Raw genomic sequence first — 21,469 nt, forward strand, 5'->3', positions numbered from 1 at the left:
TATTATTACTCTCCAATCAACTACAGACAAGAACTGCTAAAAATTGCATTAAGGCATATAAAAGCTTTACATAACATGGACCTGTTCCCACTTCAATTCAATTCAAATGTGCCCCATCAACTCGAGTGCGTTTTAGAGCATGCCTGCCCTACTATAAAATGATTCAGAGAAAGCACAAACTAGATTCTGATGTCTACATCCTGCAGATATTTTAACAGCTTTGCTTTAATTCTTTTTTTCTTACATTGAAGACCACAAAACCACAAAACATGTGCTTGGATATGCCTAACTACATATGGAGTGAAACAGCTCAGAAAGCCAAAGACACGTCAATATGGACTCTTCTGAAATTTAATTAACAAGTGCTTAAATTCTGCAAGCTGCAGGCAGATAACAATGGAATTGGTAAGTTTGCATCACTGATTCGAGTAGCTCAAAGACTGTATGAATTAGGTGCCATTGCTTACAACAGACTGAGGCAGACCTTGCTGCAAGCCAACACTCTTCATAGAGAGTGAGATATATTTCCTGCTGCCATGAATATCTACAGAATTTTGGATTTGCTTTTCCTTTCTTATTAGTAGTACTAAGCTAGGTCTTAACGCCTTTGTACATTATTCATCTGCTATCAAGGATTTTGCCCTGAGACGTTATTTCACCCTGTGCAACCTTTTCTCTTGTAACCACTGCTTTAATTCCTGTTACCTTTGCAGAGGTATTAATGTGCTGTTAATGTAGTTAACTGTTAACACTAGTTCTTCCTCATTTTCACTACAGAATATTAATGCAGTTCAAGGGAAAACTGATTTAATAGCATTAGGCATTTTGGGAATGTAGAAATAATTGAAGGACAAAATAACTTAAAAAATGGATCTGGAGTGCATGGGTAATTAATACAAGACTTTTTTTTTTGCATCTGGGAGAAGGATTGGTGATGAGAATGTCATTGCAGTTTATGTATTAGTAAATTCCAGTTTTCCTCTGGCTGAGGGGAATCGTTGCTTTTCACAAAAATGATGAACAGTTAAATCAAGTAAGGAGATAATAGATACGAAGATATTTCAACACTCGGTTCATATCTCCCTATTATTTTTGGCAATAACTGCTTCTATAACTAGGGACACTTGCAAAGTGTTATATAAAGGAGTATAGGAACATTTTCTTATTTTAGTTTCCATGGCCCTTGGATTCCACTGAAGGCTTGTTAATTCCTAGAAGTTTAAGGAGGACTAAAATTCTCTGAAAATACCAACACACAGGCCAAATTTTTTCCACTAATGTCAATGAGAGATTTTGTTCAACATCTTGAAATCCCAAGGCCCTTGGAAGGTCCATACTTACCAACAAGCTGACAGCATTCATTATTCTAAATATGTCTGTCAATCTGAAACTTCTGATAAGAAGTGAATTCCTCAGTCTTGAAATCCATGTGGCAGGATCCATTCAATAGGTACAATCTATGCTTGAGTTCCAGTTCAATTCAGAGTAAATTTTTCCACATACACGGTCATGAAGGAAGGATGTGGTTTACTTCATTCTGTAATTACCTTGAAAGTCTATTTTTTCAAACACAGCTAGCTTGGTTATCATTTCCTTCATGATGTTCATCAGTATTTCTCATTTAAGCAGATTCAGTGTCTCATAATTTTGTGTTATCATTTGCATTTCATTCTCAGGTGTTTCTAATCTAGTTTTTGCAGAAGACAGAACCTTCTCGAAAGCTTATATGTCTTCAGAGGTTTTTCCCAATTTAACTGGCAGGAAGTCTTTAGGAGCTGAGGTTGTGGAAAGAGAACTGGCTGCTGCATTGCTGAATCTATCCTGGGACTCCTTTAGGTCTGTTTGCTTTGAAATTCTAATTGTTATCTAATATTTTTTCAGTTACCAGTTTTGTTCAGTCACAAATTAGGATCTGAGATGTGTTGGAGCAAGAATAATTTTTTACTTACATTTCACTGAATCCAGATGATAACAATTCATAAATGAAAGAAAATAACAAAAATGAAGAAAAAAAAAGTTAAAATGTTGCCTGTGAAAAAAGGGGTTTCATTATATGCAAATTATTTTCATTCTACCTACAAATAACAAATAGAAACACTGTGAAATGAGACACACAAAAAACATTATAAAATATTTAAATTTTACGTATGAATTGTATCAGTTGTAACCTTGAGGTAATACAACAACAACAACAATAATAATAATAACAGTAACAATTCCGTTTTGCCTCATGTTTTAAATCTTTCAGAGAAAATAATTTAGGGAAAATTCCAATCTAAAATGTATAACATGATCTAAATAAAAGCTGCTCCAGCAAGTGAAATTGTGGGCTCAAGCATCACTTTTACAACATATAGCTGAAGATGGCAAGGGCATCCAAGTTTGAACGGTACGGATGAAGATTAGGCTGAGGCTTATGATATAGCCTCTGATATGGCCTATATGATATATTGTATATATAGTATAGCCTATGATAAATATATTTATCTACCTATATATTCCTGCAGAAATACATGACTGCACAGTGTCACATCTTACTACCTTAAAGGTAAAACACGGAGAATGTAACAGTTTACATGTATCTGTTTAAAATCCACTCTTGGTTTTAAATGGGCAATGATGTTAAAAACATCGTGTTCTGCTGAGACATTAGGAGGGACCAGCGTATACATATGATTCAATGAGAGAATTGTCATGACCTTTTAGACTAACCAAGTTTGGGGGGGGTGGATGAATTACTGCTAAAAGCACCTAGTGCATCTAAATGTTTCGTGTGTTACCATTAAAATATAAAGTTGTGCTTTTTCTCTTTTCTGACACTTATTTCAAGCATATGTGATTCTAAACTTTCTAAGTCACATCTATTGGTTACATACTGCAGGCCCAGCTGCTCTGTACATATGGATTAAATTATATATTGGGACACCGGTCAGATCTTAACTGTGATGTGATGATCATCAGGTGGGTTTTACCCTTCTTGAGCACAAAGGCCTGAAGTATGCATTAAACCATAAAAATCCTGTTTAGAGTAGCGTTAAAGGTCTGATATATTCCCAGCAGTATTCAAGAAGATGAAAGCTGAAGCTGTTGATGACCAGAAATTATCGTGAAAGTGGAATCCTTACTTTCCAAAAGCAGTATCTTAGAAGAAAATCTGACAAACTCACTGCTAAGAATGGACCTCATAAACTTCATGAACTTCATACGTTAGCAGTTCCATGGATAGCAGGTACTTACATATAATTTGTTTGCCATGTTGTGAAATAATCCTGTGAACATTATTTTTAAATTCTTAATTGTAACTATTTACGAATTGATTTTATATTTTATTGAAAGAGATTGTTTCCTGTCATAATTTTGATGAAGAATAATTTCTGATTTTTTTAAAGAAAATATGTTTTCCCTGAAAGATTTGTTGGTTCTGTTTTTTCTCACAGAAAGATATCATTAATGTCACTGGAGTCAAAATTTGTACAGAGGGGAAATAGTTTTTATGAGACCGATTATATAGCTAGAAAAAAAAACACAAAGGAAAGCTCTTACACATTCAAACCTTTATTCAGAATTTTTTATTTTGTTACATTATTATTTGTCACTTCAGTCTTCTAAACAAATCTTGGTTTTTGTTTGCTCTTAGCTAAAATTTATATTTTATTTCTCAGTGACCAAAAAAAATCTAACCTCACAGCATTTATGCCATCAATCTTCCTTTTTATTGCTGTAAATTCATTGATATCGATGTTATTTTACTCAGTTCTTTTATCTTTATGTTTTTGTTCCTTTTTTTCTGTTCCATAATATTGCAAAATATGCTCAATATTAGAACTTTTATAAAGAGTAAAGTTACCCTCATCCATTTTTCAACAACAAAAATGTCTAACGCCACAGATTTTTTAAAATTCTCTGGTCACAATTATCCTGGAACTGGCTTGGGTCTATGGAACTATTCAAATCAGAGAAGAAATATGAATTAATCTGAATTTAGTTTCAGTGGAAGTAGGCTGATGGTGGTCTTTCATATTAGAGAGAGGGAAAAATTGTCATTTTGTAAAACTTAAAGATTGGAAGAGGAAACAATAGGAAACCCATTTGTTTCCACCAAGGGATATTTTGATACTTTTTGGGCCTCAGTCTGTTCACTGCTAGCTCACTTAACTTTAGTATTGCCAGAAATTTATGGCTTCACAAACTTAAAATCTTAAACTTAGGCTACACAAATAAGTGTATTAAAAACTTCCCTCTCCCCCCCCCGGTGAAATCAGAGAAGAAAATACTTGGTAAAACACCCAAAAAGCAAACCCACCCATTTCAGCACACATCTAGAGAATGAGTGATCAAAGATTGTTTACACATTAACTTACTTAGTCATTTCTTCTTACTGCTTATTTTTACACAATCTGTTCTGTTTAAGGCATTAGCAAAATAAGCATTTACAATATTTAATAGTTTGTTTTCTCTTGGATTAGATGTCACCAAATGTAATTTACATCTTTTCCAACATATGTACGATGATAAATTTTAGTCTGTGCACTACTACTTTAAGCTATTCATGCAAAACTGTCCAGCATTTTATATCATCCTTACTAATAAGTAGACTAATGCATCAGCTGCACATCTGTGGCCTGCAAAGAATATAATTTTGGTGAGCCTTCAATGTTTTACAAATCAGAGCTCTGTGAAAGGAAATTCATTCTTCACTTGAGATATTCTTGAAGAACCTATAGATCTATTTTGAAAACCTATGAGATACTTGTACTTACAGTAAAACTTATTTTACTGTTCATACCCACTTAGGTGTGGCTTTGTTGACTATTGTAACGGTTGTCTCAGAAATGCCTGCTGCTTTGTTACATAAAGATAAGGCCAACCCCTTATCAAGTATGAAGTGCATTTGTGGACTGAAACTTCCTGAAAAGATGAGAAAAGGACCACCTCTTTAGCAATTACATCTTCTAAGAGTGTAGTTCGTCTAAGCAGTGATTATCATAGCATGTTAATCCAGGCCAAATATGATCTGATATGATCTATGTTAATATATAGAAGTCATAAAACAACTTCATTCTAAGTGGCCTACAGCTGCATCATGCTTTGTAAGTACATACGTCCTAAAGTTACTGTAATTGGGTATGTATTTCTTGTTGCTCAGTTTGTCTAACTCATAAAGGTCATGACTCAAGTTGTTTGGCAGAATGACATTTGGAGGGAAAAGCAAGTGTTTGTTATGGAAAGCAGAACCAGATAAACAGGAATATAGAAGAAAGCACTAAATGTCAAGCACTTCAACACCATGCCACTTCGCATGTTTTTTATGTTAAAGTATTTACATACAAATTCGAAACATAGTTTGGAGAAGTGGCTCAACAGTAGATAAAGAAATAAGGTGTAATTTAAAAATAAATATTGGAGAAGAGTCTACATTTACTTTCATTACATGAGAAGACCTAAAACACAGAATGGATGTTACCAGTGACAGGGGGAGAAGAGGAGAGAAAAGAGGGTTTACCCCACCTCCCGTTCCCGTGCCAGGACGTTAGCACTTTGCTAATACAGCAGGAAGTGCAGCACCAAGGTTTTTTTTCTGTTTCCTCAACCCTATGCATCACAGCCAAGGAAACAGAGAGATGAGATGCTGCACAGTCACCAGAAGATGTGTTTTGTGTGATTGCAGCCCAGCGCTGTAAATTCACACCTCCCCACCGTGAACTGTTATGAGGAGAGAAGGGCTGAAGATCTCCTTTTATATTAGGTCTGAGCCTATCCCATACACAGCATACACTGCATGGGAGAATGCGAAGTCCTCTGCACAAAAGCCCTGATATAATACAGTGGAGCTAGAGGAGGCTTCCAAATCAAAGCACCTAGTATGCTCTAAGTGGCATATTACAGAGCAATTAAAATTTTTTTTAGTAATAATATTATAAGCTTGACTTTGTATTAACTGAATCTGAAGTGTATAATCCCGGTTCCACTGGCAGCAATATGAATTTCATCATTGACTTTACTGAGGCTAGATTTCAGCTGTTGCACAGTGACTTGCTGAACCCATGATGATTTGCACCAGTTGAGGATTTGGCCCAGATTTGCTGAGCACTGCTAGGCTTCGCACTATGGACATTTGTCCACTGGGGATAAGGTTAACCATCAGCTTGCTTTACAGGCTAAACAATATCCATCAAAAGGTCAGAACTCCCTGTCAGGACCAGCCCTAGGTGGATTTCAGAGACTGCTGTAAAAGTACCTTAATGAAATGCAGACGACAATATAGTAACCCATAAGCCACTTTACAGAAAAGGAGAATATATGACTTTCATAGTGAAGAACATACGATAGATTATTCTTTCCTCCATTATTGTTGTGTCTTTTCTTTTTTTAATAGTTACAGACATAACTTTGAACATTACTTCATTTAGTTTTGAGGCCAGATTTTAATAGTAACTGTATGAGATACAGTCACAGACCCTTTGTACAGATGATTTGATACCAAATAGATTCAGCATTTCTTTTAATAATTCAGCCTGACCTTTGGATAAAACTCGATCAGCACTTAGAAGTACAGTACATTTTTATCACTCAGAACAACCAACTGGAGTAGGATGACAAAAATTTTCCTCAAATACCATGGGTTCGCTCTCTTACTAGGAATCTTAGTTTCCTTGTCCAGAATATCTCCAATCCATTAAATGTGAGACTTCCAGCTCTTGCCACATGCCTTCTTCCTTCACTTGAACCATCGTTTGCAGACGACACCAAGTTGGGCAGGAGTGTTGATCTGCTCAAGGGTAGGAAGGCTCTGCAGAGGGACCTGGACAGGCTGGATCGAGGGGCCGAGGCCAACTGTATGAGGTTCAACAAGGCCAAGTGCCGGGTCCTGCACTTCGGCCACAACAACCCCATGCAACGCTACAGGCTTGGGGAAGAGTGGCTGGAAAGCTGCCCGGTACAAAAGGACCTGGGGGTGCTGGTTGACAGTTGGCTGAACATGAGCCGGCAGTGTGCCCAGGTGGCCAAGAAGGCCATTGGCATCCTGGCCTGTATCAGAAATAGTGTGGCCAGCAGGAGTAGGGCAGTGATCGTGCCCCTGTACTCGGCCCTGGTGAGGCCGCACCTCGAATACTGTGTTCAGTTTTGGGCCCCTCACTACAAGAAGGACATTGAGGTGCTGGAGTGCGTCCAGAGAAGGGCAACAAGGCTGGTGAAGGGTCTGAAGAACAAGTCCTATGAGGAGCGGCTGAGGGAACTGGGGTTGTTTAGCCTGGAGAAAAGGAGGCTCAGGGGAGACCTTACGGCACTCTACAACTCCCTGAAAGGAGGTTGTAGTGAGGTGGGTGTCGGTCTCTTCTCCCAAGTAACGAGTGATGGGACGAGAGGAAATGGCCTCAAGTTGTGCCAGGGGAGGTTTAGATTGGACATGAGGAAAAATTTCTTTACTGAAGGAGTGGTTAAACATTGGAACAGGCTGCCCAGGGAAGTGGTTGAGTCCCCATCCCTGGAGGTATTTAAAAGACGTGTAGATGAGGCGCTTAGGGACATGGTTTAGTGGGCATGGTGGTGTTGGGTTGATGGTTGGACTCGATGATCTTAGAGGTCTTTTCCAACCTTAATGATTCTATAAAGAATTGTGTGCAGCTATGCAGGAACGGCACTTCATTTCTGATAGTCTGCATTGCCTATGGCATTGTAGAATTTGCTCCATTTATCCTGTGAAGGGCATGACAATCATGCTTTACCTAACTTCTTATCTATTACAAAAAACTTTTTAAAAAGATGGTTCTCATACTTTGTTGTTCGTGGTCTTCTGGCTCTAATTGAATTATGAGTTGAAGACCAAATGTCATAGCTGGAAGCATTTAAGTGTGAGGCTGTCAAAGAGAAAACACTCTTTTCAGGGGACATTACTTCAGTAATCTCCCACATGTCTTTTCTGCCTTACCAGAGAACATTGTACCCAACCATAGTAGTCCCAACTGTCCAGGTAAGACATTTTCCAGGCCTTCCCGCAGGCGCCAGGAGCCTCCAAGGCCAGCTGCACCCACAGCCTCAAAGGAGAGACCGAGGGTTGTTGTTACTTGTGTTGTATTTACACAGCATCTGAAAATGCCTCTGGGCACTGCAGCTCCCGTTCTGGCACCCTCCCAAAGCTCACTAACTGCGAGAGAGGCAGGATTTGTTGCACAGCGTCTGCATTAAAAGTGCTCCTTCTCTGTACGCGCCAGATGAGCTCCATTTAATAAATCAGAGAATCTGAATATACTTTCTTATTAGAACAAAGGACAAAAGGTACCCAACAATGCAAACCATCTCATTTCATGAAACTATCGAGTGCATACCGTAGCTCTAAAATATCAAAAGTAATGAAGAAAAACACTAGGTAGAATCAATGCATATTTGTAAGTTAATTTTGGGCTCCAGTGTGCCTCTGTAGGAAATGCAGTTGTCCGAATTGAAATAAAATGCCAGTGATCACCATTCAAAAGTCTGGCTTTACTCCAAAGCATTGTGGCAGCAGCGGTATTGTTATTCTGCATTTGCAGCATAGGGAAACTTTGCAGAATCTTCAATGCCATTGCAAAGGCTGACTTTTAATGGGTATTTCGATAACAGAACAGAAAATTATGTATACACCAGGAAAAACAGAAGGGATAGTAACGTTAGAGGAAGGAAGTGAAAAACATCATAAATATTTGCAAAGGTAGATCAGAAAGAGTGCTTGAGTATTTAACTATGATATGCAGCTTCTTTGCACAATGTATGTTAGAGGAAAGATTGACAAAAGGAAAAATATTAATCCAGAATATAGGCACTATGCGTAGGTTTAAAGGATTATTATGAGTAGATCTATTAACCTGGCTGGAAAGGAATATAAAATACGGCATGAAATAGCGGGAAATAGCATGTGGTGGAGTGCTCTGAAAGAAACATGAAGAGATCAATTATCACCATACCCGCGACAAAATTTACAGAACAAGAGCATAACTATATTAGGTAATTCTTACATCATTATTTTATATTGAAGTATATAAAGCTGGAAAGCTAGATGTTGGCTATAACAAAAGAATAAAGGACTGTGCCACATCAAAAACTTTTCTTTTCCATTTGACAGGAAATTTCACTTGACATGCAGAAAGCACTGATGGGTATGAATAATTAGACCAGAAAACTTGGAGTACAAAAAGCAAAACTTTAATTCTAATGCTTTAAATTGGTTTGAATCTCATGATATGGCTATGATAGCCTTAACATATAATATTGTTTCCATTAGAAGATACTGAGTCCTTCTGAAAGCAAAATCCACGGGCATTCCTAAATACTGCAGAAGCCTGTTTCAAAGTCATGGCGTCTTAATGTAATCGATGGCAGCATTAGCAATGTTATCTTTGACACTCCAGGTAATAAGATAAGTAATCAACAGATTAATAGTTTTTACACATATTTCTCAGAAGGGCTTAACAGGGTAAAGAAATATTATTGTCCTTGTGCAAACAGCAATCCAAAGCACAGAAAGAACATCAGATCTGATTATGGTCGCACAGTAAATCTGAAGCATAGCTGGGAACAGAGCACGAGGTTACTAACTCCCAGCCTGGGACTCTAACTGCATAAAAACATAACCGTTGGCTGAGATCATATTACTAAGCTACACTGTACTGAGAGCATCGGAATAGTAGCCATCAGACAACCATTATATTTGTACAACACTTGGATTTATAGGATCTGGTCTAAATCTTCTTTATGGACTTGAAATAGAGTGAAGTTAGTGGAGTCTCAGTGGAGCCTGTGAAAGTGCCATTAGATCAGAACATAGCAGGGAACCATGACATGTATGCTTGAGGTAAAACACAGCTTTCTGAAGTAGTATAGGATGAAGGCATAATTTGTTGCAGAATGAATTCTCTGAGAGAACATTTTGATTGCTTGAAATGATTCCAAAAAAGCAAAGCTTTTTCTTCTGTGGTAAAAACAAAAATCCTGCCATAGAGCTTTCACTAAGAATTTCACTATTGTTTGTTATATAATTTAACCTTTGGCACGCTTTAATATCATGCTCTTTGACGCTCTTCTCCTGTGATAGTCAGGCAAAAGTTACATAGCATTGCAGCAAAACAGAAAAGGCCTTGAAACCAACACCAAATCCTTATATGTACTCATTTCAAGCCTAAAATTCCACTTCAGTATGCAGAACCTCTCAGACTGCACCTGCAGTCTAATGGAAAAAAAACAGGCTATAGCAGGTTCAGTCAAGGTTATACCAAATATGTTTTGATCAAGCGGTAGATGACACCAAGCTGAGTGGTATAGTTGATATGCTTGAGGGAAGGGATGCCATCCAGAGGGACCTTGACAGGCTTGAGAAGTGGGCCAATGAAGTTCAACTAGGTCAGAGCAAACACCAGCATCAGTACAGATGGGGTGATGAGTGGATTGAGAGCAGCCCTGCAGAGAAGGACTTGGGTATACTGGTGGATGAAAAATTGGACAAGAGCTGTGTATTGGGTTTGCGTGGCAAGGTTTTGGTAGCAGGGGGGGATGCAGGAGTGGCTTCTGTGAGAAGATGCCAGAAGCTTCGCCCATATCCGACAGAGCCAGTACCAGCTGGCTCCAAGACGGACCCACCGCTGGCCAAGGCTGAGCCAATCAGTGACGGTGATAGCACCTCTGTGATAACATATTTAAGAAGGGGAACCTTCTTAACCTGTGCAACACCAGCAGTAGTCAGAAGAGAGGAGTGAGAATATGTGAGAGAAACAACTCTGCAGATACAAAGGTCAGTGAAGAAGGAGAGGGAGGAGGTGCTCCAGGCGCTGGAGCAGAGATTCCCCTGCAGCCCGTGGTGAAGACCATGGTGAGGCAGGCTGTCCCCCTGCAGCCCATGGAGGTCCATGGTGGAGCAGATATCCACCTGCAGCCCATGGAGGACCCCACGCCAGAGCAGGTGGATGAGCCCGAAGGAGGCTATGTCCCCGTGGGAAGCCCACAGGCTCCTGAAAGGACCTGTGAACCCATAGAGAGAGGAGCACAGGCTGGAGCAGGTTTGCTGGCAGGACTTGTGACCCTGTGAGGTTCCACGCTGGAGCAGTCTGTTCCTGAAGGACTAAACCCCATGGAAAGGACCCATGCTGGAGCAGTTCATGAAGAACTGCAGCCCATGGGAAGGACTCAACGTTGGAGAAGTTCGTGGAGGACTGTCTCCCATGGGAGGGACCCCACGTTGGAGCAGGGGAAGAGTGTGAGGAGGAAGGAGTGGCAGAGACAATGCATGATGAACTGACCGCAACCCCCATTCCCCATCCCCCTGTGCTGCTCGGGGGGGAGGAGGTAGAGAGTTCAGGAGTGAAGTTGAGCCCAGGAAGAAGGAGGGGTGGGGGGAAGGTGTTTTAAGATTTGTTTTTATTTCTCATTATCCTACTCTGACCTTTGATTGGCAATAAATTTAATTTCCCCAAGTTGAGTCTGTTTTGCCTGTGACAGTAATTGGTGAGTGATCTCTCTGTCCTTATCTTGACCCATGAGCCTTTCGTTGTATTTTCTCTTCCCTGTTCAGCTGAGGAGGGGTAGTGATAGAGTGGCTTTGGTGGGCACCTGGCATCCAGCCAAGGTTAACCCACCACAAACTGGCAATGTGTGATGCAACACAGAAGGTCAGCTGTATCCTGGGCTGCATCAAACGAAGCGTGACCAGCAGGTCGAGGGAGGTGATTCTCCCCCTCTACTCCGCTCTTGTGAGACCCTACCTGGAGTTACTGCATCCAGCTCTGGGGTGCCCAGCATAAGAAAGACATGGACCTGTTAGAGTGGATCCAGAGGAGGGCCATGAAAATGAACAGAAAACTGGAATACTTCTTCTCTGAAAAAAGGCTGAGAGGACTGGAGTGGTTCAGCCTGGAGGAAAGAAGGCACCGGGGAGACCTTATTGCGACCTTTCAATATATAAAGGGGACTTATAAGAAAGATGCAGAGAGACTTTTTGCTGAGGCCTGTAGTGACAGGACAAGGGGCAACGGCTTTAAACTGGAAGAGGGTAGGTTTAGATTGGCCATAAGGATTACAATGAGGGTGGTGAGACACTGGAAGAATTTTCCCAGACAATTTGTGGATGCTCCAGTATTGGAAGTGTTCAAAGTCAGGTTGGATGGGGCTTTGAGCAACCCAATCTCATGAAAGATGTCCCCAGGGCAGGGGGGCTGGACTAGATGGTCTTTAAAGGTCCCTTGAAACCCAAACCATTCTCTGGTTCTATGAAGTGGTGACTGTATCACCACCAGAAAACTAACAGAGCAGCGTGGCCCTTCTTTGAGTTTCTGGAACGCATTTCAATAAACTGATGCTAGGATTTAGGCAGAAATTATGTCACAGATCTTGTTCATCATCTGTTTCTTGAGAAAATGGCTTATTCTACTGCCCCCTCCGCTATACTTTTTACCACTTGTACATTGCAGTTCCTAGCTCTTCATATTAATCAGCTTGCCATAAGTAGCTTACAAGAAAGAATCTTTGTTCCAATTTTTTTCACTGTAAATCTGTCACCTTTCTCAATACTATCACACTGAAGTAAGTAGAGCCAGGAACCCATGAATGCACATATTAATTCATAAAACCCAACCACGCTAATTATGAAGTATGAATTATGCAGCAAATGGTGTAGCCCAATTCCCTATTTGTTATATGAAATCTCAATATACTTCTAAGATAAAATGCTTAAAATGAATTTCATCTTTAAAGCATCATTTTAGACTCTAAAGTCATATTGAAAGTTGTGAATGAAGGCTGACTGCTTTTTAAAAAAATTATGATACCATTATAATTATAAACAAATTTCTGGATTTAAAATTTTGTAATTTCTTGCTAAAATAATTAAAGCAATAAAGTAAAAATGTAAACCTCCCACTGTTTTGAACATTTTCAGTTTCTTACTAGGATGGAATGACATCTTGGTTAACTGACACTTTTGAATTAACATAATTCATCAGAAATGGAACCATAAGGCGCGTGGGCTGGATTTTTAATATAGTTTTTAGTAAGGACTCAAGTAAAAATAAGTAGCATTTTTGTTTAGCTTTTTGCAGATGAAATCATTGAAGATCTGAAGTTTTAGAGTTTTAGATGGTTGTTTCACATCTTTGTGTTCTGCACACGAAAGTCAGAAAGTCTAGTTGTTGAATACTATTTTGTAATTTTTTGAAGTATGGAGTTTGACATAGAAATATAGGATAGGAAAGGACTTGTTAATTGACTTCCTTATTTTCATTCTTTACATTAAATATATAAAATGTATTTAAAAAGCAGGAAAAAATGTTCAATATAAATGATTATCCTGTAGTGGGAATGTGGTGGGTTGACCTTGGGTAGCTGCCAGACACCCACCCAGCTGCTCCCTCACTCCCTCTCCTTAGTAGGACAGGGGAGTAAATAAGATTAAAAAAGCTCGTGGGTGGAGATAAAGACAAGGATATCACTTACCAATTAGCATCACAAGCAAAACAGACAGCTAGGGGAAAATTAATTTAATTTATTGCCAATTAAAAGTTGAACTGGATGGTGAGAAACAAAGGCAGAAAATACAACACGCTCCCCCCCAGCCACCTTTTTTCCTCAGACTCAACTTCAGTCCCTCATTCCCAACCCCTCGACCTCCTCCCTCACCAAGTGGTCCAGGGGGGATGGGGAATGGGGGATTGTGGTCAGCCTATAACGGTTCCTCTCTGCTGCTCCTTCCCCCTCATACTTTTCCCCTGTTCCAGCATGGGTCCTGTCCATGGGCTGCAGTCCTTCAGGATAAACGTGCTCCAGCATTGGGTCCTCCATGGGCTGCAGCATGAAGATCTGCTCCCACACGGTCTCTTACAGGCTACGGGGGAATCTGCTCCAGTGCCTGGAGCATCTGCTTCCCCTCCTTCTTCTCTGACCTTGCTGTTTGCAGGATTATTTCTCATGCTTTTTTTTCCTCGTTCCTCACTGCTGTGCAGTGTTTTGTTCTTTCTTAAATATGCTTTCCCAGAGGCACCACCAGCTTGGCTAATGGCCTCAGCTGTGTCCTCTGGTAAGTCCATTGCAGAGCCAGCTGGAAACAGCTGTGTCCAGCAAGGGGCAGCCCCTGATCTCTTCTCACAGAGGCCACCCCTGTAGCTCCCTTCCCACTACCAAAACCTTGCGACCTACACGCAATACACACTCATATTGGAAGGATGCCCTTATATCTCCTACTTAAACATGAAGAAATGCCAGATTTCTGCCATAATTTAGTGTGGCTCCTATTATATGACAGATTATTGAGGGCAAAGTGCTGTCTCACAAAAATATTTGTTAATCTATTGTGGGAGCAGGTGGAATTTAGGTTCCTGCAGATGAATAAGTGGAGCATTTTTTTTTTTTGTTCCATGACCACAGCAGTTACTCAGGCATCAGCTCAGCTGAAGAAGTTTGAAACACACGTTTCCACCCCTCTTGGTGGGGAGGACAGATAAGGAGCATAACCTGGTCTGAACTGTTGAGGGACAGGGGCTCTCCATGCCTCCTATTGAAAATGCACCACTTCCCAAAGAAGACGTCAGTTTTCCATTTGACAGAGAGCTAGAACAAAATAACTTAGCCTGGTATTAGGACATTCCTTCTGGGCAACTGCACCCTTGCATTCTCACCTGTTCTCCTCGACTTGATTATGAAATATGTGTATGGTTCTGAATCCAAGACTCTTTTCTCTTGAATGCCTAATTCAGAGACTTGGTGACCTTGTTATTTCTTCAGCCTCAAAATCAAAAATGCTTTTGTACAGAAGAGCCTTCCACAGGAGAGAGGGTGATTTCTGCCTATCCTAAGCTATATGATACAAACCTTTTTGCAGGGAAGAAGAAAAGTGGATTTTGATGTTAGTCATCAAAACCTCTGATGTGTAAAATGTATTCTGTGTTCAGCATTGGTTACTGGTGAGCTCAGGTATCTACCTACAGTATGCTGGTAGCTCTGAATTTCATATTGTGGTAGCTAACTCTACCTGGACTTCATGTATGAGGTGCCTAAAACTCAGTTGTTGCAACTCAGCCTCACAGTGGTGCTTGAAGGTAAGAAACCTATTTTAAAACTACTCTTCTGCCATGTTTGAAGCAAACACTTGAATCCACATTGTTTAAATCCTGAAAGACCACTCCAGTCACTAATCTACTGGATGTTCTCTTTCTTTTCTCCTGGATCTGTGGTATTTTGTATAAATGATGAACTGTTAATTGCAGCAGAAAGTTTCATCTGTCTCTCTTAAATTCTAAAGAAATGCCCTCATCACTTAACTGTAGCACTTAAACCTCCATGATTTCTTCTTTGACCACATGAAGATTTAATTCATTTATAGAGACAATTCAACAGCAGATATTAAGTGATTGTCTTGAATATCCAACATACATTTAAGATACAGGTATGCTGGCCTAAGCAGCTCTCAAACAAGATAAATTAAATAATTACTGCTTTGAGAAACTTCCTAGAATTAAGGCACCCAAACTCTGGAAATATTAGAGGAAAGGAAATTTTGTGCAATTCTGCTGTCAAGAAGATAGGTCTGTATAGGATTGGTGACATCTAACAATGATTGATGTGTTTCAAGAGATCAAAATGTTCTAGTTGCCAAAGTTGGAAGTTGAGTAACTAAGACTTTGTGACTCTAGTCTTTGTCAAAACATATGCAGGGTGGTATAAAACTTCCTTAAAAGTGTGTAACATTTATCTACTGCTGCCACAAGAGATGGCTAATTTTTTGGACATTTTAGAACTTTTTATCAGGGTATATCCTCCTAATGCTTCTAAATAAATGGCTATATTACAACTTTTTTTCAGTACGTTCTGCCTAACTACTCTTCCCCTCAAATACTTACATCATTCGGATGCTAGGATAAAAGAAAGAATTATCAGACTTCTGTTTGTCATCTAGTCTGCATGCCAGGTAATTGACATCACTTGCAGTGTTGTAATCTCAGACTCCTTCCTCTTTAACACTTGCTAAAAATTTTCTTTTTCTCATATATGCCCTATATAAATCAGGTTTATCTAACAAAAATGGGTGTATTCAGTCTTACTAAGGCCACCTCCGAAGCTTAAGGAAGTTGGAAAAGATCTGTTTTTCCCAGGTAGAATTATAATTTGGTCTAACTGAAGAGAACAATGAAAACAACTGGACTTTCAAAAAAAAAAAAAGACCTCAGGAAGGAGGGAGTGAAAAAGTGTACTAATAGGAATGCTTCAGGAAAAACAGAAAAAAGAGGATGGCATTGTTATGATCTGCAAGTACGTAAAATGCTTCTGAAATGAAGAAAGAAATAATCAGTTCTCTGTGCCTAGAGAGGATGGAAAAAGAATTACTGGGCTTGAAATACAGCCAGGAAGATTTAAGATAGATATTAAGTAAAATTTTCTAATGACATGGATCATGATGCACTAGAACAGATTGCCTGAAGAGCTTTTGGAGTTTCAGTCATTGGAAGTCTCTAAGAACAGGTTAGGTAAACATCTATCAGAGTTGACAGGTACAGTTGATTTTGCCTGCGGGCAAAAGCATAGAGCAGATGACCTCCTGAGGTCTCTTTCAGCCTATTTGTCTCTGATTCTGTGATAGGGAATGATTTAGTCTACAAGTACCCTCATGACTTCAATAGGGGTATTTATAGAAGAAAGTACTCTTCAAAAAGACATTTGCAGAGATGTCAATATTTTTCTGAGAGTAAGTAGGTATGCATAAAACGAGTAGAGCTCCTGGCTGAAAATGTCATCCACAACTTTTTTCTGATCAAAAAAATCACATATTACATAGATTTTCTCAAGACTACAGATAACAGTTGGATTTGAATTTTCAAGAAGGTGTGCATGGAGAGCCACATTGCCTCCCTCAGCATTATAAGTAACCAAGATACTGAAACATATTTAAATGTCTCTCTTCTATATGCTCTACAGGATATGATTTTTGTAGAGCTAATTGCTTTAGTACTGGGCACTTAACTGACACTGAGGAGATGGTATATCTTTGCCTGACTAACTGCCCCATACCTCATCTGTATGGTTATTATAAGGAACTCAGCATACTTTAAGTGTGAGTAATCTGACCAAATATCTGCAGTTACAGACATTTTCACATCTACATATGAGACTTCCTTTGGAGTCAGTGGAGAGGAGCAGGCATTCAGCACATTGTTCAGCTGACTTATTTTTGATGTCTCCTTTAAGATGAGGTGATTTGTGCCCTGGAAGTACTTATTTATTTCCACTGACTATGAAGAAAACAAGAAGTGAGCAGTTGAAAAGTGGACATCTGTATTAAACAGATAAGTAAATGAGTATCACTCTTCCTTGGATGGATTTTGACATTATATATAATCACTTTGTAGTCTTTCGCATACTTTTCCCTCACACAGCTTCTGTGGAATAGGAAGAGCTGTTGGCTTCTTTCTGAAGATGTGGAAGTGAAGCACAGGACATTTAAGAGACTTGCCCAAGGTGACACTAGAAAATTCAACAGAAGAGAGGCCTGAATCTAAGTTTGTGAAGTCTCTGACTGCGTTCCACTGGATTTTCCTTCTTTTTAAATAGCAAAAATTATTTTTTGTAACAAAGCATGTGTTTCTAAGACAGTCATCATCACAGGCCTGTCAGTCTTGCCACTCTTGACTTTATCTCCCCAAATAAACACTGATTTCCTTAGCTAGATTATTAAATGAAAAAAAATTAAATTTGCTGTGTGTGAGCAGGGGTGAGAAGTCTTTCTATTAGGATGCTGCAAAGTATTCGAGAATTACATATTAGAAAATGGTCTGGTGGTACAAGGATGGCAAATCTGCAAAAATACAAATCTTCATAATGAGCATAAACTTGCAAGCATCCATATGGTAAAACATTTTTTTTTTCTGACTTGGAAATGAATAAATTATCTTCCAGGGCTAAAATACATACGTACACACACTTGTATTCAAGTACTATGTGTGTATTCATACTTAAATGATATATATAAGCATATCTTATTTTTCATTAGTTTGATCCAAGGATGCATCAAACTGTTTTCTTCAGAATGCCTAGCAAAAGGGAAACAGAAGTATGGAATACTAGAGCTGATAAATGCCTAGTGCTTGAAATATTTTTTGATCAAGAAGAATTGCCAAGCAAATTCATATGGGGAAAATCATGGTTTATCTTCAGCTATGTGGCAAGTGGTACCATTCCTACCAGAGAAGGTACCAAAGAAGAATAAGCTCTAAGAAAGTATTTTAGAATCTAACTTTTCACTAAATTTAATAGGCCTTATGTCCACAGTTTTGCCATGAATATTTGAGGTAAAATCCTGATCTCATTTGCGCTGAATAACAACAATCCCTTGGTGTGAACAAAAGAAACATTTCCTTCTTGGTTCAGATGGGGATTGGAGCTCTAGAAGCTAGTGTCTGAAATGTATATTTAGTGCTTGAAATGGAGAGATGGGAAGGGAAAGGAGGAAAGAAAGAAGAGAGTAGAGAAAACAACTTTTCCACAGTGTAGAAAAAACATGCAATGAAGAATCTTTAGGACTCACAGAAGTACGTTGTGAAACACAGTAAAGCCCTAGCTTCTTTTCCAGCTCCCATGGTATTATCTCCAAAAGTATGTCTGCGTACAGCCAGCTCTTACATTAAATTCAGTACTCTTACATTGGGAATAAATCTCACATGGGCTAATATACCCTGCTTCTCAATACACAGACTTCAAAGAGCATCAGGTGTAAGTCCCCTGGTAATTCTGATCGTCTAATGTTTACTATGTACCTTGGGCAAGGTGAAAAGATCTTGTAAAGTGTGAAGAAGTACAAATCAGAAATATTATTGAACTTTTCTGAATAATCTAGAAAATGTTACTGGTAAGGTTCTTAGAAATCCTATTTAGACTTGGCATAGTTGGTTTTAAACTGTCCAGCACAGGAACCTCCAGATCAGGGATAATGCTGGCAATGACAAGAAGTGGCTACAATGCACAGATTATTTTTTCTTACTGATATGGGTGAAACCATACGTACATTAGCAGCAATATTCTGTTCCGACTATAAAATCTTACCCAATAAAATTAGTCAGAAAAGTGGCTATATGCAAATACTAATTCATCTTTTCAGCAAAACTGAAGACAGAGGACCAAGGAAAACTGAATTAAGCTTCCTCATGTTAGTACTTCTGGGGACACATATGGGCTTTAGCACAGGCTGGAACAAGCCCTTAGTGAAGTGCAGATGGTGCCTCTGTGATGTGGTCTTTAAATGCATTACGCAATGATTACAGCTCCTAATTTTTCTTCTAATACAACATATGTGAACCTTTTATGTATTCTCAGTGGGCTAAGCAAAACTATGTTCTCCTGGTAAACTTCATGCAGAAGTCCTCCACAGAGGAGGAAACTTGTTCTCTTCTGTACAGAACAACAAACTTACAGCAGAATATTATTTTCCATAAAAGTAATCATTTAAGAATAAATGTATAGAATACTGGTCTTCCTTGAACAGACCTGTTTTCAGTTATCTGGGCTAAAATACAACTAATTTAATTTGTAAGCTTTTTCCTAAAGTAAGATAAGATGGAATTCTAAAATATCTATACTTAAAGTCCAGTTCTTGTTGATAAATACTATGGTAAGTGTAAAATGGTAAAATCAATACGGGTTCAAAGAAATATATCAATAAATGTAAGGATAGCAGCAAACAACACAGATGAAATTCATATTTTTGTTTCATTTCTGCAGATTCTTCCTATGATACAGAAATTTTAAACAGATTTGCAGACAATAACATTATTTCATTTTTCAATGTAAGTTTTCTGCACAGCAATTCTTAGCTCTTTTATGTATTATACATGCCAGATTATGTGGCAAGAGGAGACCCTGCAGCATGTGACTCTGCACAGGCCACATGGCTGGTCTGCAGGAAGTGGGACCCAGTGGTTGGTGTTCTGCATCATCAGCTGTATTGAAAATTGAAGCACTATATGCATGTTGCTTTAGAGCTACGCTAACAAAATCCTGCATTTCATTACTACCTCCACCTTCATATCATGAGGTTTACTTTGTCGTTCTTTTTTATAATTCTGGTTAAATGTACTGTTCAGTGTATTTAAATATCTTTTGCAAGGCTTTATCTTTACCTTATTATTCTACCCCTACTCTTTCTATCACCAATTAAAATCAATCCTTCTTTTTTTTTTGGTACCAATTTCTCTTTTTATATCCACTACAATTTTGAAGGTAGTTTTACTCTAAGAATCCTGGGATGTTGTTTGCAACCTTTTCTTCTTTGCTTTGCCTGCAAATTCCAGATAGAGTTTGCTCTTCTGAATTAATGTGCATGGCTCTTATAAAGTCCTTAAACTCTCAATCCAGTCATTGTCTCTGATTGGTTCCCATAATTCCTTAAAGTTTGCCCTTTCAAAATCAAAATCCTTACTTACAGACATACTTTTGTTTATCCTACTGTTTCATTTAAACTGGATCAGCTAGGGATCGTTAGATTCAAGGTTGTTTTCTGCAGAAGGCTTTTTTATAATGTGACTCTATTGTTGTCATGTACTTCCTATTACATCCATGTCTTATAATTTCTATTAAAAAGTAGTTATTGAAGATTAAGGACAACTACTGTGCAAAGGAATTTTAGATATTAATATATTACATGCCATAAAGCCCCATCTAAAACCAATGGTATTAAAATCACAAGTTCAAGCATTCCAAAACAGGAATTACAATGCAAAATCTAAATTATCTTGACAATTGATTGTGCCCATTTCACATGTACATCCTGTTAAGGTATTTAGTTATGTGATCAAATCTCACTTACGTTTTCCACAGGATTTCTTCCTCAGGTGAAAAAAACATGAAGATGATGTCTACATCATCATACAGCTGTCTACTTCTATTGGAAATACATATACCCCAATTTTGAAAGAGCTGAATCCTTCACCCAAACCTTTACACAAATGTATCACAAGAATGGCAGAAATACTCTAGCCTCACAGGTAGTTTGGGGCTACACTGGTAGGTGTTTCTCATGACAACTAAGGACCATACAGACCATTACAGCTCAAGTTTCTGTGTATTTAGGACAGTCTCCCTACAGTTTCTTTTATCTCAAAATGAAAGCACATTCCAAGTACTCTGAATGTGACTCTTGAAGTCTTCCTTCAACAGTGACAAAACGGTACCATTATTTAGCAGTTGCATAGATTTTTCATCTGTCCATTTCCCAGAAGTTTTTGGAGATGGAAGATTTAGGCAATATAGAATAAAATGGCATGGCTGCATATGTAATAAATACACTACTCCAATTTGATTACTTTAAAATAAAAATCTTTCCTCAGATGGAAGAAGAGGAGCAACCTTTTTCTTTTATAGTCTGATCCTACCACTCACTTTCACATTGAATTAGGTTATTTGGGGTAATTTGCTCAGTTCTGAGAAAAGAATCTTTAGTAAAATCAATGGGCTTTTAGGATGGTTTAAG

General features: G+C 38.7%; 1 long non-coding RNA gene across 1 annotated transcript; it reads left to right on the top strand.

Annotated features, from left to right (window-relative positions):
• The first annotated feature begins 262 nt into the window (after positions 1-262).
• LOC143155930 (uncharacterized) lies at positions 263-21,272 on the top strand. The gene is made up of 5 exons (XR_012994507.1): positions 263-405; positions 1,677-1,836; positions 2,882-2,961; positions 3,061-3,229; positions 20,818-21,272. It is a non-coding gene; the product is annotated as an uncharacterized LOC143155930 (long non-coding RNA).
• Positions 21,273-21,469: the final 197 nt, after the last annotated feature.

The sequence above is a fragment of the Aptenodytes patagonicus genome, chromosome 1 (assembly GCF_965638725.1).
Source record: "Aptenodytes patagonicus chromosome 1, bAptPat1.pri.cur, whole genome shotgun sequence".
NCBI lineage: Eukaryota > Metazoa > Chordata > Aves > Sphenisciformes > Spheniscidae > Aptenodytes > Aptenodytes patagonicus.